At 40.5% G+C, this 9,806-nt stretch overlaps 1 long non-coding RNA gene across 1 annotated transcript; it reads left to right on the forward strand.

Annotated features, from left to right (window-relative positions):
• The first annotated feature begins 856 nt into the window (after positions 1-856).
• On the forward strand, positions 857-9,585 carry LOC140249541 (uncharacterized). Its single transcript, XR_011903030.1, has 3 exons — positions 857-894; positions 4,016-4,119; positions 9,487-9,585. It is a non-coding gene; the product is annotated as an uncharacterized lncRNA (long non-coding RNA).
• The last annotated feature ends 221 nt before the right edge of the window (positions 9,586-9,806 follow it).

Below are 9,806 nucleotides of genomic sequence, written 5' to 3' on the forward strand. Positions count from 1 at the left end.
CCTTTCCTTTTCCATGACTTTCTCCTCAAAGGATATGGTGGAATATAAGGTAAAGAGATGAAGGAAATGGAACTAATGATATTTTCTTTTGTCTAAAAGTTTGTTTAAAGTTGATGGAAAAATAAGCATATTTCAGTTCCTTAAAAACATTCCTTGATAATTATTGCAAAATTTCCACTGCAGCTAATCTGTTGCCTGAGTACTTTCCTTTTTAGCACAGCATTTAAATTTATTGCTAACTTCAAGCAAACATTGAATCCTATTGATTTTAGTAAATACCTGAAGCTACCTAAACGCATTGCAGGTTGCAGGTGGTGTTAAGATTTTGGATCTGATTTCCAAGAAGAATTTAAATATATCACCTTTAATCGCATCAGTAGCTTCTTTGGCTTCAATAGGATTTATTTATCTGCTTAATTAGGTATAGACTGAAACATTTTAGATAATATGTGTTCAGAAATATCTGGAGAAAATAGCCTCTATCTTCTACTGGTATAAAGCAATTAACTGCAAACTTACATTCTGAACTATTTTACAGTCAAATTAGAAATTGAGTGTGTTCACATGTGTGTGTTTTAAATAAATACTGTTCATTTTATGAACTCAACATACTTCATACACAGCTGAGCTTTAACAATAGTGATTTCTGTTATACTGCTGTGTGGGAACTGCTGAGTGATGGCCTGAAACACTGATTGAGCACCTGGGAAAAGCACGGGGTCAGCCCTGGGAGCACAGGTGAAGGCAATTCAGCTGTGTGAGAGGAAAGGGTGCAGCCTGGCTGCATCTCTCTTAGATCCCATTTAAGGGCTGACCACTACTGGGGAAGGATTTCTTTCTGGAGGTTCTTCATTGGTGAAGCTTTCCTTTTGACTCTAGAATCTTTTGATGTGGGTGAGTAATCATCTTTCTTTATAGCACCTTTGTATTATGCTGGTCCTTCTGTCATCGCGCCTTTCTGTTGAAGAAAAAAAAAGAAAGCAAACTGCATAAAACCCCCAAATACAGTGTAGAACAAGAGAAAGAGGGTACTCGTAGGCTGAAAATTACAGCTGTTTGTTAATTTCTCCAGTATGTCTCTTCTATAGTTTAACAAACCAGTTCTTAATTTGGGTCCCTAAATATGGTTTTCATCCTAATTAGAGAAATTTGCTTCTAAATTCAATTTAGCCTTGAGTAGTGGTGTTTGCTACCATTATGCTGTGATAAAACAAATTTGTCAGTACAATTTTATTTGGAATCGAGGCTGTTTGCTTTGCTTTAAAGCCCCTGTCTGTAAGCATTCCAATGCTAAAAAGTTTCTGGCCCTTCTGGGAGAGGGGAAAAGATGCTTGGCTGCATTTAAATCAATTTACAACTTCTGTATGTTAAGGCGATGCAATTGCCTGCTCGGCTTTTTCTGCCCATTCCTGTTTTGATCTCTTTTCACCCTCCGTGAAACCAAAAGTCTTCCCCACAGGTTCAACTTTGAGCTAGAAATTTCAGATATCTGTGCTTAGTTTTGGCAGGTGCAGGGCCAGAAGTCATTGCAGCTTTCACTAGCTTGTTTTAGGGGCTCTTAAGGTCTTTGGGAGACTTCAGCTGTAAGCTCTGTCCTCTAGAAAAGATAGTGTGTACCCTCTCCTTTCTCAGTTACTACCATGCAGGATAGACCAGGATCTGAGCACCCTGATTAAGCTGTATGTATCCCTGTTCATTGCAGAGGAGTGGGATTAGATGATCTTTAAAGGTCCCTTCCAACTCAAATGGTTCTGTGATTTTTCAGATAATTACCTTCCTTTATTGTTTAGAGCAATTAAATTTCCATATGACATTACCCCTCCAGAAAATGAGATTAAATTTTGGTAGACTTTTTCTCCTTAAAAAACAGAAGTAAAAACAAAAAGCATGCTATTTTCATAAAGGGTAGACTTAATTCAACAAATGTGGCATTTTTTTAATAGGTAAATTGTTTTTAAGTGTAGTAATTTCATTCCAGCATGTACCTGAGAGGCTTAAAAATCCGTGACAGCAAATTGTCAACAACAGCATGCTTTCTGGAGACAATAAAGACATTACCTTGTTTGTAAGAGTGCTCAGGAGCCAGCAGCAAATGTGAACACGTAGGTCTGGTTACAGCAAATAACTGTACATGCAAAGGGAAATGGAATTTGGGCAGCCAGAAATAACTGCAGCCACTGTTTCTGGACTTAAGAGTGTGTCCATTTGCAAGCATGTAGGCGTTTATTGGGTGATATTAGTCACAGATTGGGATGGAGCAAGCTGAGAAAACACAGGCACAGCCTGCATGGCTGCATCAGCTTTTTCAGGCCACGGGCCCAGCTGCTGCTGAAAGTGCCCTCCAGTTGGGAGAAAAAGGGTAGGTATTAGAGAACAGCTGCTGCACACCCACTGGCCTGCCATTTTCCAGTAACCCTTCTTTTTCCAAGTGAAATGAAAATGCAGTTTCTGTCAAGTATAAGGCAGATCGCTTCATCTGACAGTTCTAGTGGCTCCCAAAATGAGTGGCAGTACAGCCAGCACCTCACAGAAACCAGGCTTCAGAGAAATCTGTGTGGGCTGGGTTTGGCATTTGGAGAGGGACAGAGAGAGCCAGCACACAGGGAAATGCTTATGGAAATGCTTATGTCCCCACAGAGCTGTTTTTGCTTTCACCTCTGCTAGGTCTGGAGTTTAGTACTCTGATACAGAAGTGGGTCAGCACAAAGTAGGCCTCAGGGCCCAGGCAGTGAGCAGGTTGTGGCAGGCCGTATTACCAAATTGTAGGCCTTGGAATGGACCTCTTGAGATCATCTAGCTCAGCCCCTCTGCTAAAGTGGGTTCCTTGGAGTAGGTTGCACAGGAAGGTCCTGCTAGCACAGGGCTGCGTGTTGTCCTCCCCAGCTGACACTCAGGACAGGGCTGTTGAGTTATGAATGCTTCCCTTTTTCACTTTCTGAGCTCCTGCAGGGCCGAGGCCCTTAGAGCCACGGCACCCTGACACTTGTAGTTTTAGCAGCAGGTTCCCTGAGGAACAGCAGCTGTGACAAGAGAAGGTTCAAGGGATGCAGCCCCAACCTGCTGTAAGTACAGAAATAGGAGTAATTCAGCTCTAAGGGGCTTAAAAGAAAAAAGTACTCAAAAAAAGTCATGGCATAACACATATACAGTGCCCCACTATCAGAGCCTTAGCTTGAAATATCAGGGAAAAGAAAGGGAATAGCCACCTGAGATGAACTTTGGGAAAATGTTCAAGCCAATCAAGTTTCAGATTCACTTATCCAGTACCACATTTGTGATCCCATATGAGTGTTGCTCTACGGGCTACATGGCACACAGTTAAGATGCCTGAAGTCCAGCTCTCAGATGAAAACAATACTGGTTTTCTGTCACTTTCTGCTCCCCATGTCCATTGGTATTCCTCTGCTAGCAGTGAAGAGGTCTAGGAATTTGATTAGGAGTTTCTTTAAAGCTCTAACTGTATGTTCCACACACCAGAGAGGAAAAGCTCACTTCTATTTATGTGCTTGGAGAGGGGAGGCAGGCCCTGAAAGCCACCCAGGCAGCTGCATCCTGTATGGATTAAACTCATCTCACAACAATACCAACATCCCTAATTTTCTGGGAGTCCAAATATCAAAGATTGTGACCAGACAAGCTTCAGCACATATTGTCAGACCTTAACAAAATAATTAACTCGGAGTCCAGATTCTCAGGAAAATGTCACCCTCCCTGCCAGTTTTTTGGGGCTTGCAGGTGAGTTTAATTCCTTGCTAATTACACCTGGAGAGGTAGCAGACATGTTACAACTGCCTATCAGACCCACCTGGCAGAAGGGTTTTCCCTGCTTGAAAACTCTGAGCTTGCTGTAGTTACAACACCATCTCAGCTAATTGTACAGAGGTATTTCTTTAGTTTTAGGCATTACTGGAAGCCAGCAAAAAGGCAAGTTGTTGTGGAATGTAAAGGCCAGAAAGGCCAGAACTGCATCCTCTTATGCAGTTTGTGTTTTCATTGGCTTCCTTTTGATTTATAGGTGAGGTTCAAATCATAGGACAAGAAGAGCATGCTCCAAAAATAGAAGCAGACTTTGGCTTATGCTGTCCAGTGAATTGCTGTATGAAAGCAGGAGGGTTTCAGGTAATTAACTCATTTAAATCTTCAGTTTGTTGAAGGATGGTGCTTGGAAGAGGAGAATTTATGCCTAGTTGTTCTGAAACTATTTAAATCAAACTGCAGCCCCCTTTTAGGGAAATCTTACAAAATGCAGGTAGCATAAATGTAAGCCATTACTTAGACCAGTTTCTCATCTATGTGTACAGCTTTTTGTAAGTAAGGACTGCAGGATTTGGCTTAAAGTTACATCTGTGCCTACATCAGTAAGTATCAATCAGTAGGAGCAGATTTCATGGCAAAGTAGTTGGTGCTGAAGTCCTGACCTCCCGGTTGTATTTCAAGATGTTCTTTGAGTTGGTTATGGCTTGGCCCTATGGTTGGGTGCTGTTAAGTTAAGCTATGTTAGGGGCATTTGTAGAGCTGATTTTATTTATTTCAGTCTGGAATGTGTTTAGTCTGCTCAAGCAGAGTTCTCTGAAGTTGATCAAAGTGTAATAATGGGAACTACTGAAGCTGGAGTTGCTTCAGAACTGTATTACTTACCTTAACAAAGCCATTACTGCTGCAGTGCTCTTTGTGCCTTATTATACATCATTATACTTTTAACTCTTCATAATAAAGCTAAGCTATTTTTAACACAAAGTACCAAGTGCCAGATGACAATTGCTACTATGCATCCTGATGCTTTTTCAGGACTCTGTCTTTGCCACTTTGACCTTTATCATTTTATTTTTACCGCTTTCCTTTCTTAGATTCCTTTGAATAGGTTAAGAAGAACATGGAAGTATTGTGAGATACAGGCTATATAAGGAATCCATGTTTCTGACACAGAGGTCACTAGTCACTTGTAAACTGGTGACTGCATTGCAGTTAGCTGTAGAAATACGTAGTGATTTCTACAGTTGATTAGGAAATGTACTGTAGACAAAGCTGGGACTGGCAGAGCTCTATAAGGAAGAAGGTGTTGATCTAGGAGAAGTGGTTCGGGCAGGACAGGATTTAGCCCCTCCTTAGGGTGGTAGAACTGCACTGTACAGCCATGGTCTTGGGGAACTTGACATCCAGGTCTTGCAAGACAGATACAATTTTAATGAAAGTTTTGACTGTCTTTTCTAACCCAATACTCACACAAATCAATTCTTTCTGGTAAAGAAGTTAATATTAATCAGTTCCCAATTTAGTCAGTATTAAGAATATTACAATGAACCTGAAGAGACTGAGCTACACTTGGCGATATTCACTTACATTTTCTGCAGGGAGGGAGACTTCTATTTCTTTAAGAATGAAACTTCATTGCTGCTTTTTAAGCATGGAGTGATTGCACTTTCCTCTAGCACACTTTATGTTCTTATGAACACTTCATAGAAGTATTCTGAATAGTCATCAGAAATTATTTTAGATTTCTAAGTGTTAAGCATCAAAAACAGATGATATAGACTGATGATAGAAGACTTCTAAATCTGAATTTCTGTAAATGGACATAGTCATGTTTTAGTGACAGCTTTTAAGTTTTTTGTAAGTTCAATGAATCAGATTTTAGTGAGAATGAATTATTAAACATACAAGGAAACATCTGTATTTGTTTTCAGAAATGGTTCTGTTTTGGTTGAGAATAGTTCATGTCAACGAAAAGAATGTCTTTTGAGGTTGTTTTTTAGGTGTATTAAATGAGTTCTTGGTATCACCTATTGTGATTTAGAAATCCCTGAGACTTTGAATTCAAAACAAAACGTAGAGTCATTGCCAATCTTTCTGAATCCTGATCAGTTACCACACATTGCAGCTCAAAGTTTGTATGAAGTTATAACAGCAGTCTGGTGCCTGATCTCACACATTGCTTTGCTGGAAGGCAGCTCTGCTTGTCAGCACAGACTGTCACAGAATGACCTGGGTTGGAAGGGACCTCAAGGATCATGAAGTTCCAACCCCCTGCCTGGTAGGGCCACCAAACTTCCACATTCACTAGATCAGGTTGCCCAGGGCCCCATCCAACCTGGCCTTGAACGCCTCCAAGGACAGGGCATCCACAGCCTCCCTGGGCAGCCTATTCCAGGACCTCACCACTCTCCTTGTAAAGAACTTCCCCCTAACATCCAACTGAAATCTACCCTTTTTCAACTTAAAATCCATTTCCCCTTGTCCTGGTATTATCAGCCCTTTCAAAAAGTTTACTCCCCTCCTGTCCTTGCTGTGCTGCTCTGTACTCCTTATCCATGCACCATACTTATCCATGGGAATCATTACATAGGCTCTGCTGCACGCTAAAGAAGTCCCTGCCTCAAAGCAGCACTTGGTGTTAATTTGCACTCTGAAGCAAAGCTCTGGTTAACTTCAACACAAGCAGAGTTTTCATCTGAGGAATGTAAAACTCTAGGTGTGTTGGCATGTTAGAAAATACTCCCCAGGCAGATTGAGATTCCTATACAAACAACCTGAACACAGAGTATAGAAAAGACAACCCAAAGAACATCAAAACCAATCTGATTTCCTGAAATGGACAACAGGCTGTTGTTAGGGCACTGCTTCCTCCTGTGAAGTCTTTAATGGACATCTTTGGTTCAGCGAGAGATGGGAAAGGCCTGATATTGCACAGTAATAGATAACACAGCCTAACAAAATGAAGACTGCACAAACAGAACTCTGCAATTTTCAAAATGGTTTTCAAATATCGTAGAGATGTTATGTTGTAAAAGTGGAATAAAAATCTGACAGTGAGACTTGGTGATAACAGGGTTGAACAGCGAAGAATGATGAATGTCACTAGCTGGTAGTACCTGTAATCACATGAGAAAATAAAGAGGAAAGGAAGAGAAGGAAAGGAGACAAACAGCTCTGAATACCCTCATAAACAACAAGGTTTTTCTCTCTGTTGTGAGTGTGTAAGGCCCTCAGAAGGCCCTCAGTTCTATCTATGTGTTGGGGTGTTTGCAGTGCATCAATTAGGACTGCTAGATGCACAGCTATAGCAGCTTAGGAGTTACAGTGGGGTGGCTCAGGTTGCCATGAGCCTCACTGTCGGTGAGCTGCTCACACGTGCAATTTGATTCATGAAGTCACATTTCTCTTCAAATGCTTATTGAACACAGTCAGTTGAAGCTTCTTTGCTAAACAGACACATTTCTTCACTACTCCCGCTGTCATCCACACAAGTTTTGAAATGAAAAGTGCTTTTGCCCCTGTGTATATTTTCCTTTTTCTTTTTGGAGCTTTTATGAGGCTGAGGATGAACGATATCAATTCTAAGTTCAACCATAATGATCCTTCCAGATTCTTAATGAGGCAAATGTTTTGGTTTCAAATAACTAAGAATCAGAATAGCAAATAATTTTAATTGCCGTACTATTATAATTTGAGAAAGTTCACATGAAAGGTTTGTTTTAAACAAATAAATAATACAGGTATTAACATTGCCTGGTCAATCTGCTGCTACAATGGTGTCCATTAATAGCACACTGAAGTACACGAACCAGACTACAGAACCTAAGGCTTAATTAAAAGGACAGTGAAATGTTAGTGAGAATAGAGGGAGAGAAAGTCTCTTCTTCCAAGCTTTTTTCTCCTGGTTAAAGTTCAGATCATTGCCTAGATGAATTGCACCAGCATATTGTTATTATTGAAGCTGAATTTGCCATATAGAGAATTTGTCTTTATCTGGTTAGTTAATACCAACTGAAGTACAATATGGGAAGAAATCATTATTTCCAAAACATCTACTGCTGAAACTCATCTTGTTTTCTGTACTGTCTAAGCTCATGCACAGCTCCCTGTGTGTACAAGTGTAATTGTAACCATGCTGGTGTGTTCAGAGGGAGAAAGGAAGACAACCACATTACAGTTAGCTTGTTTGAGCTTGCAAACTCCAAGAATAGGAAATCTTCTTGTTTGTCCAGTTTTTCACTGAATGCAGTAGAAATGAAAGGAAGTTGATCTTGATTAACAAAGCTCCATTTAAAAGCAGGAGTTTATATCCACCTCTAAACCAGTACCAAACATCAGCTGCCTCATACATGTTGACAGTGATGTGTCAAGTCAGCCCATGGGGAGGGAGCTGATGCAACTTCACAGAAGTGAGTTGGTTCCCTGCTCAGAAATCTTATGTCAGCATAACTCTGGAGGCTTTATTGTCATTATTCATGGTTGTGCCAACAAGGGCCTGAGCCCAGCAGTGTGTGTCCTTTATTCTTCTAGGTATGATGTTGAGAGCTCTATTTCCTCATATTTTTACTCCAGAGGGAACATTAAAGTGTTTTGGTTTGTTGGGTTTTTTTTTTTTATGGCACTGCAGCACAAAGCAATGGATGTAATTAAAACAGTCTTTTAGCTTATTTTCTTTTTCCTTCAGTCATATTAGAGAAATCAGCAGTTCTGCAGCAGTAGTTCTTGAAGGTATATACACTACTTTGTTACTACAGCAACAAGCAGCACTGACAGTGTCAAGTTGTAGGTGAACTGGGCTGCAAGACCAGATCAAAATGAAAACTGCCACGATGCATCTGCTATATGAAAAGGGGATAGTATTACAAGGTTAACAGGGCAGTTACAGTGTGGAAAAGTATCTTATTTTTGCAATAAAAAGCTTCTGCATTACTTCACAAGCCAAATCTTCAGCAATCAAGCCAGGCCCTTTTGATTTACTTTGTGCTGTTCCAAAAAGGGACAACCCATCTCTTTTTTTTAGGGATGGAGATTGCTCTCTAACCAATAGGTAGCATGTATCTATTTTCAAAGCAGTAGAGAAGGCGATGTCTAAGGCAAGGACAGGACCTCCCCAAGAGTCTTGATGTAAAACCAAGATAATGTAAACTGCCTTATCTTGGATCAGCTGCTTCCTGACAATGCAGACCTGCTCTGCTTTTTTCTCTACATCCTTCAGGAATACATGTAAAAGTCGTAAAGCATATGGGGGTAAAAGGGTAATCTCACCTTTCTCTTTCCTCCTTGCCGTTCATTACTTCTCCTCCCTCCCTGGAAGAGCCAAGGTCTCTATTCTTGAGCTAAGGCACCCTCAGAGTAAATACTGGATTTGAGTTATTTCAAACCCTGATCCCATAATGGCACCTTAATGCAGTCCAGCTTTCAAAAGCACACAGTGAAGTGAGCTATTACGTGCTGAGCTCTTTAGAGAAGCTGACCGTAAGTTCTATTTTATTTACCAAGACCCAGTCTATGCTAGCTTTTGTGATGCAGAAATACTTTTGTAAATTATACCAATACATTTCCTAGAAGAGAAGCTGCTATATTGGACAAAATGAGCTCGTGGCAAGAGGCGTTTAGAAAGAAATGGGGGATAAAATAACCAGCACTAAGTGTTATATAAGTGTAACTGTATCTAATTTAGCTACAATTGCTGATATTGGGGTTTCTTCCCTTCCTATGTCTCTCTCTGTACAGGATGAGAAGTGAGCATATGTCTAGAACAACACTGCTTTATCAAGAGCAGCTGCATATTGGCTTTGCTTAAGGAAAAGCAGGGTGAAAGCTAGCAGAGCAGATACAAAGAGCTAAATTGCTGAAGTAGAATGCCACTCTGTATTGTAGTAAGGCCACTGGCTTGAATATTGTTACAGAAGCTCATTAAACCTATTATGTATTTACTAAGCCACTGTAATGACATGGATGCATGCTCTGAGATTGCCTGAAGAGCTGGGTTTCTTAAGTGCTAATGAATGGGGTTGAGTCTCATGCATTTTGCCTTGACTTCAGGGGGGTGA

This window comes from Excalfactoria chinensis, chromosome 3 (genome assembly GCF_039878825.1).
Source record: "Excalfactoria chinensis isolate bCotChi1 chromosome 3, bCotChi1.hap2, whole genome shotgun sequence".
Lineage (NCBI taxonomy): Eukaryota > Metazoa > Chordata > Aves > Galliformes > Phasianidae > Excalfactoria > Excalfactoria chinensis.